This window comes from Anser brachyrhynchus, assembly GCF_964034855.1.
Source record: "Anser brachyrhynchus genome assembly, chromosome: 5".
Lineage (NCBI taxonomy): Eukaryota > Metazoa > Chordata > Aves > Anseriformes > Anatidae > Anser > Anser brachyrhynchus.
Window position 1 is genome coordinate 37,464,474 of NC_137699.1, and position 14,166 is coordinate 37,478,639.

At 38.7% G+C, this 14,166-nt stretch overlaps 1 protein-coding gene across 10 annotated transcripts in view; it reads right to left on the bottom strand.

The window, feature by feature from the left end:
* Positions 1 to 14,166, bottom strand: part of KCNQ1 (potassium voltage-gated channel subfamily Q member 1) — a 409,605-nt gene that overhangs the window by 151,080 nt on the left and 244,359 nt on the right. Inside the window, exon 14 of one of the 10 annotated variants that reach the window (XR_013952152.1) lies at positions 285 to 5,652. The exons of the other annotated variants lie outside the window; for them this stretch is intronic. The gene's annotated coding sequence lies outside the window, so the exon portion shown is untranslated. The remainder of the gene's footprint in view (positions 1 to 284; positions 5,653 to 14,166) is intronic. 10 annotated transcript variants of the gene reach the window in all.

Sequence of the window (14,166 nt, forward strand, 5' to 3'; positions counted from 1 at the left end):
AGTACATGAAGCACAAGATATCTCAGAGACGTTCATCTCTTTTCACTTGCATACATACCACAGCCAGCATGTGGCAGACAGCTCTGGTGCTGCAAAGATCCAAGGGCAGGTAGGGATCCTGCAGCTCCAGCACCATGCACTTTGGGCAGCTACACAGACCATAAGCAACACTGGGGAATCTGTTGAAAATTAAAGTCCCTGAAGGTGTATTAATAACGCTACCCTGAGCTGTGACAGAACAGGTTGTGATTTATGTACAGCCAGCTTTGCACCTACTTGCTCACCTAGTTTTAATCCAGAAGGTAATCCAGAAGGTGTGCTCGTTGCTGTACTGGGGACTGGAGAAGTCTCTGAGCAGCTCAAGGAGCCACCTTGGCGCTCCTTTCCTCCTGGAGTACCTGGAAATAGTCATCTTTTTTTCAGCTTTGGCAGAGCTGTGCAACGATAATTCTTGGGCACAGTCACACACTGAGATTTGCTGCAAGTTACCTGATTTGGTCCTATCGTAGGCTCCTGTGTAAGCTTTAATACAAGGAGGGGAAAAATCCCAAACAAAAACAAAGTTCCTGCTAAGTAACCAGGCAAAGCCAAGAAAAGAGTCACACACATTTTCTGTCATTTCACACATCATGATTAAAAATGGCTCCTGCTTTTCTCTGACCCACTGTTTAAAAGAGCTTTTTTCAATGCTTCTTGGAGCAAAAAAGACTCCATGCCCAGTGAGAAGGAACTTTATGAAAGTTCACATCAATCGACAGCAGCAGCAGCAAAGCAAACCGTGCTCCATCTTGCTTCAGTGCCCTTCTGGCACTGCTCTGATTGCAGCGCAGACAGTAAACAGTAGTGTGTTTGTGTGCAAATAGCATTCTCCTGAATGATGTCTGCACCTGTGTAAACTGACATCAGGATCTTTCTCTAAAATTCAGTTTATTTAAGGAGTTCACAAGAGACACCTGTTCCATGCACAGGCACAAATGACATCCAGTGATCTGAAAAATAGGATGGGGGGCCAGGGAGGAGGGCAAAAGCTACTTGAAGGGCTCTGTATGCAGGCATGTTTATATCTCCCAGGCTTATACCAGACAGCTGCTGTTGCTTTAATTGCTGATCCTCCTGGTCTAAGCTGGTATTTGCAAAATAAAATACAACCACACCGAGTTTTAAATACTGGAGTGGTGAAAACAGATATCTGGAGAACTAACCAGGAGGACTGGAACAAGCAATGAACAGCCTTGCCCTTGCCGCGATCTCTGAGAACAGCCCCCGGCCCCCAGACACTGTAAAATAAAGACAGATAAAGCCTGAGCCTGGTGGCTCACACAGGAGCTGCCATTGAAGATTTTCCAGTGTTTTCCCCTTCACTCACAGTGGCTGTACCCTGTTTTTTTCCTATGTCCTTGTACAGCTGGCAAACTACCTGGGCTTTTGGTCACCCCCCCTTTATTATTTTTTTTTTTTTTGAGAATGGGTACAGTAAACTGAAGATTCTGTCTCAATAGCCATCACAACTGCTCTCTGAGGACATTGCCACCATTCAAGACACCTGCCTCAGAGACAATAAAGCAGGAAAAAGTCTATTTCTACTTTGCAGGGAATGCTTACACAAGCTGCTTACTTCCCATTTCATTGAGAGCATTTTAAAGAAAGCAACATTGATATTCACAATTGCTAGCCATCTGCTTTGTTTTGTTTTACTTAAGTAATAGTTTGAGAAGTGTTAGAAATGGTTTTTTTTTTTTTTTTTTCAAACTCATTGTTAAGACCTCAGTTTGTCAAGCGCAGTAGTCTGAAAATGACGTAAGTATGGATAATTACCTATGAGATACTGGGTGGAAAAAAGACAAAATTTCTGCCTTCATTAACAAGTAACAAACTAACAGGCAGATATTCTCCATACCCTATTACCTGCCCTACCCAGACAGGGAGCATTAGGCAGCAGGCCTGAGCCCCAAGTGAAATGCAATACTTTTTAATAGAGGATTAATGAGACAAGATGACTTAGAGAAATCCAATCCGCTACTATCAAAACTGGGGGGAAAAAAAGCTGGAAAGACATGGTCTTTTAAGGAAGGTCAGGTGGGAAGGACAAAGACTTCCAGATAAACGTGGCAAACAGTGCGGGATTAATTGTCACCTCTTGAGAGCTGCTGGCTAAGAGACAGAGACCACAGCTGCAGGAGCCGAGAGACCCAGCAGTGGAGAAACTGAAAGAACTCAGGCAGATGTTCAGAAGCACTATGGCAGGAAAATTAAGTAAAACTGAAACATAGCAAGGTGAAACTAGACAACAAAATGTGTTTAAAAGGAGGAAATCAGTCATTTTGGTGCCATGATTTTGAAAATTAATAGAACGCACACAAAGCAGTGGTTTGAGTTACAGTGTACAGCGTCTAGCTTTTATAATACAACTGTCAAAACAGTTAAATCTAGAGGAAAAAAATGGATTTGTGCCTTTAGACAAAAACTGCCTTCCTGCCAAAAGAACCACCTCGTTCATTTCCGTGAAATAACTGCATAAATCAGCTTTGTACCTTATCAGGACTAGGCATCCCCAGAACACTGAAACCTTCTTGCCTCCTTCTGCTATCAACAATTTTGCTTTTCAAAAGGTAATATAGACTGTCTCCATGTGAAGTAAGCAAAATGCAACAAGACAATCAGAAGCTCATTCTAAAGATTATCAAATGTATCTATTTTTGTCAAAAAAGCACAAGACAGTTCACTATCTAAGTCCCTTCCTTGGTGATAATGAAGACATCCTGGAACAAAGCATCACTAATGTTTGAACACTGAATTTTACTTCAATGAATTTGAATGTTTTCATTTTACAAGTTATTTTGCCCATTGCACTGGATTAACAACTACATCCTCTTGAGGTTTCAGTGCTGTTCCAATGTCACACCCAAGTCCTTTCAAGACACCGTGCTCTCCAGAACAGAGTCATCCCCTTAAATCCTAGCTCTGTTCCCCCTCCTGGTAAGCCAGTCCTCTGTCTCCTCGACAATAATGATGAGAGGTAGGCACACAACTATTTCTTAATCACTAGGAAGACTGTATCCCCAAAACATCAATAACAGACACAACCAAAGTATAACAGTGAAGATCCTCAACTAACTTTACAGCGTATAGGGATGCTAAAAGAAAATGCTTTAGAAATGAACTCTGAAGTGTTCTTTTTCTGAGTCTGGCTCCATCTTCCCAGCTCTTCCTCCATAGACATGGTGATGAGATACCTTTGAGCCCTCTCTTCTCCAGCCTGGCCAGGCCCAGCTCCCACAGCCCCTCCTCAGACAACAGACACTGCAGCCCCTTCATCATGTTTGTCACTTTTCACTGGATCACTCTGCTATGTCCATATCTCTCTTGCACTGGGGAGCCCAGAACCAGGCCCAGCACTCCAGACACGTCTCACCCATGCTGAGTCAATGGGAAGGTATCAACAATGCACTTTACAACCCCCTAGGACTGCCTGGGCCCTGTTGTATCGCCCATTCTGCAGAATTAAAGCTCTCCCAAGGGCCAGGACCTGGAAAAGTGAGGCATTTTCCAGCTGTCCGAAGAAGGCTTCATCTGTTCCTTGCTGGCAGGCAGCCTGTCCAGACACCCACAAACGCACTGCCCACGTTGGTCAAACACAAACCTCGCCATCCTGCCTTAGCCTCCCTGAAAAGCCTACAGAGACATTGCAGCCCTCCAGCCCTGCAACCTATCCCACCACGTCTTGGTGACCTCAAGGAGATCACAGCCTTGCAAGCAGACTCCTCTGAGAACCAGTTGACACTTTCTGAATGGAAGCCCTAAGCTGCCAAATGGGTATTGTATTGAATTAGCTGAAAACAAACACCCCAGAAGGCATACTTTTCAGCACCAGATCCTTAATTATCCTCTGCCAACATAATTTTCTGATAGAACTCCAGAAGATTTCTTTTTTTTTTTTCTTGAGAGTTAACTATGGCCATAAAAATACAACAAAATACAGTAGAAAGATGTCTGTTCCTCATGAAAAGTAACTCCTCATAATTTGTCTGGAGGGCTGTGCCCCGACATCACTGAACTACACTACCGTCATGCTGTACAAAGTGAGAACCCAGAACCAACAATTCACTCACAACTTATATATTAACAACAAGATTATAGCATGAAAAAAGACCAAGCAGATTAACTGCTTTTTAATTGGGACATACATTCATGATAACACAGCTCTCTTTGCAAGGATTCAGCCCGCTAAATGCTCACAGAAACTGAAGACAAAGTTCCGTTCCTTTGTCTTGCGCCAAAGAAAAGGCTTTGACACTTTTGCTGTGATTTATTTTTTTTTAAACATGCAGAATTGCCCAAGTAAAGTACAGTTCCACAGAAGGAGACCATCTCCCTCTGGAGGATATTTTAATTATTAGAGATGACAACCTAAAGAACACCAAGAATCTTAGAGCTCGTCTTAGTGCTTCACATACAAACCCTTTTGTGCCTTGTCAATTTTAACACAGTTTATTGGGAAGTTCAATCTAACCCAGATGTTTGCTGACAGAAATTTTACAGGTGATGACAAGATTCCATTAACTCAATGCGCATGATTTTAGTTAATGGGAGTTTCTGAGAAATCTCATTCTATGCTCCTGGCCCTGTATTCTCTTATAGTACTGTGAGAAACCTCTTTACCGAGGCAAAAGACAAAAACAATGTTTGCATGAGTTACATTTATCTACTTAACATGTATTTTGTCTCAAAGTGTCAAACAGACATATTATGTGATGGTTTATGAAATAAACTGTTAGTCTGACAGCCAGACTAGAAATAAAAGTATTTACATGCTTAAAGATGCAGACTTCAACAGCTGGTAGGATTTATAAAACCACTTAAGCAAGTCAGATTCTTCAGTTATTGAAAGCTGCTCGCTCCTACTGGACCAGCACACATTTCGCACAAATTGCAAACTTCTCCAGTCCTCAGGAAAAAGAGCAAGGGGCTGAGTGGGCAAAGATACTGCACCATTTCCTAATTCTTATAGAAGGTTCCTCCAGATTCGAGTGGAGGTCATGTCAAATTGAAAAACAGAAACCACTGAATCCCTCCTATGCATACATGAAGACTTTTTTCTTTAGAGTTGTTAGTCCAGCCCCTTTCATAGAACCACAGAACCATTTAGGTTGGAAAAGACCTCTAAGATCATCAAGTCCAACCAATTTAACTGGCATTAATTTAATAGATATTTACTTTGATAAGATTTCTCTGCTATTTAGCACATGCAGTTAGTTTTGGAGCGTGTGTGTGTGATGGTTTAGTTTTCCATTTCATATCTGACTTGAATGTTCAGGCTAAACAGTAGCAACCAGTCCGTCAGGGAATCCTTTACTTGGGGCTGGACCAGCCTCCATGTACATGCTCTGTTCAAAGGCTTGGGCTGTGAGGGGCATACAGAACTTCTGAAAACAAAAGGTTCTCTTATTATCTCAATTCAACTCAATATATCAAAAAAAAAAAAGATATTATTAAACTTTCAGTAATTATGAGTGTCTATTTTTGTCAAACATACAGAATATATGCCTGATATCAAAAACAATACAGCCACTTCCCTTGAAGTGTACATCGTCTCTTCCACTGTATGTTCCTGTTCTTCATCCTCCTCCCTGACCTTCTGAAATATCCTTATCACTGCAATGAGATATGGCAATTTATGCATTACAATCAGGTCAAGACATTTTGATTGTTTATGGCACAAGGCCAGGCAAGTCATTATTGGACTGCAATACACGGCAAAGCAAGTTTCATCGCTGAAATGGATGATGGAAATGAACACAGGAAAATGAAAGCAGAAGTACTAATTTAAAACTGTCTTTTAAGCCAGCTAGGAATTCTCATTGTGTCTTGGAGCACTTAAACAAATGGATGGTGGCGCAGAAGAGACATTGAGAAACAACTTTTTAATAAAATAATGAAACAAAAAGTAGTTACCATCTTTAAAATATGTGGTCTATATCAACCACACATGTACATCAGTCACAAGGAAATGAAGCACAAGAAATGCATCTTCTTAAAGAGTGTTGACTTTTTTTTTTTTAAAAAAAGCAGGAAATTCAGGTTCTGGTGATTGCAAATCTGATATTCAAAGCGATCACTAGAGCACACCTGATTAATGGGTTAGGTTTAACTGTCACTGAGAATTTCCTTGATTTAACACCATTTTATTACCATTTATTTTACATTTCATTATATTATCTCATGGGTGCAACACTATAAGTCATTTTCTGGACCATTATTCTTTCACATAAAAAGGAGAAGTTCTTCAACGTACAGTATCTCAGAGAAACAGATTATCTCATAACTAACTCTTCCACCACCCCATAAATTACACGGACATTATGAAGAAACTGTTTCAAATGCACGGTAAAGGTCAAACAAATAACTTGCTCTCAGACCAAGCCCTCTTACCTCCAGTCACTGCAAATTCAGTTAAAGTTGAGGAAAAACACTCGGGTGAAGAAGAAACCCTAACTTTTATCCCTGCCTTAAGTCTGATGACATGCATAGCTTTTTTTTTTTAAGCCTGAATTTTGATGGCCATGGAAAGCTGGGCTACTGACACTTATTATCTGACCTTCTTCCAACTATGTGGAGTGAAAAGTGCTTTTATGAAATAAAAACTAGAACACTCATTGTAGCCCCTGGTTTCAGGATTATGCCTTTAATAAAACATCTCTATATATATATATACATATATAGTGAAATTTCTCAATAAAATCATAGGAACTGGAAGCCCTGATTCATAAGTTGAAACCTAATTTTCTGTGCCAAATGGAACACGAATATACACTATCAGAACCACTCAATGATAATGCAATGCTTCAGTATTATTTGTGCATGAGACTACTGTTTCCCAAATTGAAGCTTTCTATGTAAAGACCTTAGCAGTACAAACTCAAGGTGAAAAAAGAATAGGAAGCAACAAATGACACGTGACTATGGACAAATACACAGGATGAATCTCCATCCTTTCATGATCTTTAACTTTTGGTAGGAATATCTTCTAATATGCCAAGGGAAGACAAGGAGTCAAAAAAGTGAAATTTAAAAAGAGATTAGAGGAATGTTCAGAAGTGATTTCACAGTCATGTCTTACCTTAAGCCAAATAAGGCATTAGTTTTTAATGAAGAATGCATTTCAGCCATTTAAATATATATCTATATAGCTGTACGTAGCAACTCCTGTTGCTGTTTTTGTACACACTGCCCTGCTCCTCTCACTTTTTTCCCCAGCACTTTCTAAAATAGGGGGAAAAAATGTTTTGTTCTTAAAAGGCTGAACAAAGTTTTCTGTGGGTGACGTTTTGAATAAAATATGCTCCTGAATATGTGCAGATGACTTTTGGGATCTAACTGTTGAGAATACAGGCATACAACATGCAAGAATTCACTTGGTAAAGGATACTTCAGCTATCCATTAACAATTTTGCACCTCTTAAGCGGTAAACATAGTGGTCATTTCACAATTCATAACTCACTATGGCTGCCCCATTTAAATTAAACATATCCCCAAATCCTGCCTCAGGAAATAAGTTGCTAGTTCAGTTAGTTTCTGAACAGCTTAAGTATATCATTAGTATGAAAATGATCCCTTTTTATGAGGTGCCGTTATTTCATAGGATATACTTAATGTTTAGGAATGTGTACATCATATACTGAAATTATGTACAACATATAATGAAGCACATATAAAATTGCAGTAGCACTAGGGGAACCGCTGCAGTTAAAACTCTGACAGGCTCTCCTTTATAAACTTATATTTCAGTAATAAAGAATTCCAAGATGAAATCTTTAAAAAGAAAAAAAAATGGAGGATGTGGGCTACAACTTATGTTTTCCTCATACAGCAGCAAAGAAATAAAAACGCAAACAAAATATCTGTCCTTATTCTGTGGTAATTTTCTTGTTGGACAGCTAAACAAAGTGCTTTGAAGGTTACAAAATTTACAGTTCCTGGGCATGAAAATATATATAGATAGGTACAGATATATTTACCATCTGTCATAAACAGAAGTCTGCTTGTTGCTGTGCTTCCTTAAAAGAACATATTGTGGGGAACTGGGGCTATGATTCCCTGTTATTCCAAAAGAAAACATTTCCACCTTTCACTAGTTCTGTAGAGATAAGCAATTTCATCTACAAAAAGATGTCTCCGAATACTTGTATCATAGCTTTGGTTGCATGTGTACGTATCTGATTAATTGTAATCATTTCTACATTTACATTTTAATGAACATAAGCAAGATGTAAATATATAATATCAGGTGGAAAAAGACAAAGAATGTTTAGAAGCTGACTGCATGCTTATAGGTATAGGTATTTCTCATTTGTGTTATAACTGAACATGCATGTCTGTTACTTTCAAAGATACAGCTCAAGACACCTTAACCATATCACACAAAAAGTTACACCTTCCAGTGCACAGACAAAAGTTAATTAAAAGAATCACTGACTAGCTTGGAGTAATTGTAGACAATCTCCTTGCAAAGCAGATTTTTGTGCAATGACTTAAAGTCACTCAATTAAATGCATTTGCACCAGAAACGTATAATTTGAAAAAAACATCTGCACATCTGATGTCAAAACCAAGACTATTTATGCCGTAGTACATTGGAGAAATTGTTCCTGCCTACGTAAGGATTGCCCCCACAGTGTTTCCAGGGTCAGCAATTTGCATGCAATTTGCATCAGACCTCAACAATTAAATATTTTGCTGAATCAGCTGAGTGGAGAGAAGCAGGCTACCCTGAACTTACACGGGGTCAGTTTCCTTAAAAGCCTTATATTGTTTGTTTTCTCTCTGTCCTTAAATACTATATTACTAAAAACTACCTGTATGAAGTGAAATATGTAACACATTTCCAAGCAGGAAGAGGACACTGCAGTGGCCTACAGGTCTCTTAAGATTTTGGGGAGGGAAGAAGCCTTTCATATTCTAAACCATTAAATCATTTTCAGATTCTTTTTTTCAAAAGTAGAAATGTTATTGCTCCCTCAGCAATCCTGATTTTAATAATTCATTCATTCTTACAAAGTCTTCCATAACAGAATCTCTGAATTTCCAAATACAAATTCCCACTTGTCTTGCCTGTTTATAAGCTAAGTTTCAGAGACTAAGTGGGAATTGCTAGGTAAGTTATTATATGCTCAGTTTTATATTAAGTTATACTGGAATGTGAAGTTGCTTACAAGATTCAGATTTCCAGAATCTAATCGGTGTTTTGTTCCAACTGTTTCTCTTTTGATTATAACACTTACACAGCACTCAGCAGTGGGCAAAACCAAGCTGCCTTTAACGTTCTCCACAGCTTTTTCAAGCAGGAAAAAGCTTGTTTCTAATGCTATAAAAGGGGAAAAGTGCCTACATTAAGACAGTTCTAACTAACTGAAGAGGAGATCCTGGAAACAGTCCTAAGCAATCATCATCTTGATGGTATTACCTACAAATTCAGCCAAGTTTCAAACAGGGTAAGAAACCAGAGAGCCCAACAGGTAATTCTCTTTCTAAAACTCTTTAATATTACAGATATTCTTGCAAGTTACATCACTAGTGACTTTCAGCCCCTAAATGCACACGCAGACCGTATTTCACAAGAACAAGTCCAGATCCTGTGCCAGAATATGAAGCAAAGAATTCTAAAAAAGCAACTGTGGACAGGCTGAAAATACAGCCAAAAAATGTCAGGAAAAAAACACAGCACAAATCAAAACATGCCTTGGATACTAACACGTCAAAGATGCCTCAGAAGTTTGCATAGGATACCACCCTACAAATATAAAAACAGGTCTAGTATTTCCCAATGAAAATTAATGCAACAAAAACGCAAACAACACTAATGCAACAATGCAAAACAGTTGTATGCCCTACAGTTTTAAGACAAATTTGTTTTCCATTTTCTGGCTACTGGACAAAGCTATTTCTGCATCCAAATGTAAAATCCAATACTGTATCATAAAAATTTTCCTGCTCTTTTTGGTTGTGGTCTGCAAATCGCCCTGGAAAAGCACCAAAAGCAATGTTTGCCTCATTGCTGTACTTCGTTATGTTGTGCACTCTGCAATTATTCAGATGGTTAAAAAAAAGGAGAGAGAAAGAGCAACTGTGAAATGCATTGTGCAACCGCAGATGACTTCATGTTAACCCCTGTAACTGGGTTCCACCCTGGGGTCAGATGCCTATGAGTCAGTGTCTAGCACAGATGAATGATGTCATCCTCACACCACCTCTTTAGCAAGAAAATGTGGTGGAGCCTTTCATTGTCTGCTCTTAAGAGACCCTGGTTACTTAAATGAAGTTCCCGAGATAAAAAAGAATGTGCCTGAGCTTAAAAAGACAGGAAATGAGCACATCACTCCAACACCTTTGAAATATGTTCTAAGAAAAAGATGGTGATGGATCATATACAGCAAAAACGACCAACAGGAAGCATGTGTTAAAAGTCAAAAAAAGATTTGCATACACCGCCCCCCAAAAGCCAACCTCCAAGTCTCTCACAGATCCATTCCAATGCAGGCAAACAAGGTAAAATTAAACAAAGGGGAGCAACAGATGCAATCTCTCTTTCAGGTGCCCAAGTGATGATAGGTCACATATATAAGGAACAACTTGCGTTCAGTGAAACCTGAATATAGTTCATCTGTGTGGATTTAAGGACAGAGCTCCATACTGTTTTAATATACTTTAATGTGTACATAATCATCTCGATTGCAATACAGTTCTTTGGTCAAAACACTTTGAGAAGAGCATCTTTAGATGCACTTGCAACTGAAGCTGTAAACTAATTAATCACTTTTTAAATACAGGGAAGTATGGAAGACAGAAAGAAGTGAAGGGGTAAGGATACAGTAAAATGGACTCCAGGATGAAGAAAAAATAAAATGACTGACTCAGAGAATACTTAAGGCTGTGTGAGGTGGAACTTGATGAGATGAAGTTCTGCATTGCCCTCCTGGTTATGAAAGCTCCTCTGTGTAAGGATGACATGACAGATTTTTGCAAGAATGGAGCTCTGGTAGAAGGACATCCTCATCTCCTCAACTCCAAGACTGGAGTTTCACAGAGGAAGGAGGAGGATGCACAAAATAAAGGCATGAAGGGGAGCCTTCGTATTATGACTATATAAAGCTGGAGTCTGACTACGTGAGATGGCAGAAGTATGGATTTAACAGGACTCTTATTGAACACATCCAAGGTAAGCCAGCTGCACGTGGAAAGAAACAGAAACAGCTACTGCTTTTTATAAAGCTGCAATAGTAAAACTGGATTTTAATATATATATATATACACACACTAATTCTAAATGTAAAAATCAATGTTACTTCCCCAAAGTGCTCTGAAATAATATTATAGTTTGTAGAGGCACTGACAGACTGAAACATCACCATGAGGTTTTAGCAATCATTCATGTAACATTGGTTATGGATACTGTTAGGATGCTTGCACTCTCTGCTAGAAGAAATACCTCATCTGCTTTCACTCAATTTTCTGTTTTCTGAAGACAAACAAATATTAAAGCAGACCAATGCTCAAACCATCTTCCAGAGGAATTCCAGTAGGAGTGGAATACTTATAACTAGGAATATAAAGTATCTAATTCCATTTCTATTTGACAATGTTGGCAGCTAATAAATTCAAATATATACGTATAGAAATGTCCACCCTTATTTACATTTTCTTTTCTTTTTTGTCCAGCTGCCATTTTTTGGCATATAGGAAACAATCCTCCTCTTTGGAGTTAGATTCCACTTTAACAATGCCCTTTTTGGTAGCCTTCCCTCTCCCCCTACACCCACAAAATCATGATACAAAGCTGCTCAAAAAATCAATCTACACTAGAGGAAACACAAGTCTGTTGTCTTTGCTTTTTCCCCCACTCTTGTTCATACTATGTTTTTACCTCTCTCAAAACCACAAATAATTGCTTCAAAGAAGAAAATCCATGCAATTTGCCCAGATCTGCAGCTTTTCCTTCCCATAGGCACCACAATTCTTAGCCTTTGTTTCCCCATCCACCTTCAATAGGTCTGTGACTATATGGTCTTCCTCTATGTCCACAGCCCCTGCAGTTGGCTTCAGTTTGTGATATCTGAGTTTGTCTTCCATGCTATGCTGACAGCCTTCCCTCATCCTTCAAACAGATCAGTATTTAAGCTAGACCCTGATTTTATCATTCCTTGAGCTCACTGCCTGGCATAAGCCTTGGTGGCTACCAGAATGTCTCATGAATCCTTCTCCAAACTGACGGCATCCAGTTCATAAGGATAATTTCCCTCCTCTCTGCAGAGCCTTCTTTAAAAGATGAGCTCTACTAATGAACAGAGAAAGGCTATTTAGATCCAGGCTTACTTTAAAAACATGCCAAACATAGCTCAGCTTCCATAGTATAGAAACTAGACCCTGCTGAACCCTCAGGAGCTTGGCGTGTGTGTTGAATGTAAAGAAAAAGACTACCATTCTGGTATCTGAACCACATTACTGGAATTTTAAAGTGACAAGTATCAGATGAAAGACACTGAGATTACATACTGCAAATTATTGCTCTAGTCTAAATAACTCAGACCATTTACTTTTTAGTATGTATTCTGACATGGCATCAAGAATCATCTTTCCTCCCTCCAATGGTGTACCTCTGCCTAAAGACAAGATCAACACAGAATTAAGTACATGGGCTGTTTAAGATGTAACTGTGTACTCACGTCTAATTTTAGCACACACAGATTTTTTTTACTAATGAAAAGGACACCATCACCAATAATACTTTTGTTCATACATCAGTTCACACAGGGGTGTTGACAAAGCAAAATGTAGTTGTTCTGGATTTGGCTTTAAAACATTAATATTAATTTATTATGTGTAAGTAAATGAATACCACTTAATTTGAATAGAAAAGATCTGTTTCCAGAACTAAATTACAAGATGTGAGGTAACAGGGTTTTAGTTGTTGGTTCTGCATCCTACATGTAGCAATTTCATCTTTCTCCTTGAGTCTATGGATAGATTACTGAACACCAGTTTTACTATACTGCAATCATCAACATCCTGGCTGGGGAAGGAGGGGTTTTAGGCTTGCTTCTTTATTCTTAAACTGAAGCAGCGTGAACAAAGCATGATAAAACTATGCTCTGCTCCATTTAGGCATTCAGTGTCCAAGTATTCCCTTAATCTGCAAAGTCTTCAGAGCACGGACTATGTCACTAGCTAAAACAGCATAACAATAACAATATAAAATTACTATATGTTACAAGCTTTTGACTCTAAATAGTAACTTTTGAGAAGAGTAGATGCTCTAGTGCCTTTTTGAAGTAAAGTAAATTTGATCTTCTCGGATTATTTTGGTATCAGTAAGAAATCTGGTGCACCTGGTGCTCTTACCCCTGGCAATAGCATGAAACAATGAAAGGCAGCTTGCGCAGTCTAGCTCAAGAAGAAGATTGTACCCTGTAACGTATCAAATCTTAATACATCTCTCAAATGTCTTGCAAAGCATATCTAGTAGTTCTACCATTCCACTTTCCCCCCCCCCACTCTTAACTTCAGAATGAAATTCAGGCTGAAAAATTCCATTTGCTTTTTTTTCTGCACCTTGGTATAGACCTGAACTTTTCAAGCACTGAAAACGTTAATGTACACTTTCACCACAATAAGAAGCCTGAAACTGTAATGCTGGTTTAGAGACAGACAGGGATGTATAAATAAAACTATTGTTTCTAAGGAGTAAAGCTTAAATATTGTTTTATGGTAGTTAAAGTAGAGTATAATAGTCTATTGTTTCTATGAATAGGTTCTCCCAAGCACCAATCAACACCTTATCGGTACCATTAATCACTACGGTATCTTCTCTAAGATCAAACAAACACTTCTGGAGAGTTCAAACTTTGACTTCAGAAAAGTTTCGGGGTAATAACAGATTAGAATTAAACATCAGCAACTATATCCTTATACAATGAATCTTATTTCAGCGATTAAACGTTACACAAAGCTATTTGAAAAGGTTTAGAAAGATTTTCTCACAGTAAAGTGTGAAGAAAAAAATAATGCAGCAATCAAAAGTCCACATTAGCCAAAGTATCTTTGGTTCTGCTCTTAACGTCTGGTGTATGGAACCATAATTCCCTTTCTGTAAGATAAGATTTGTAGAATTGCTT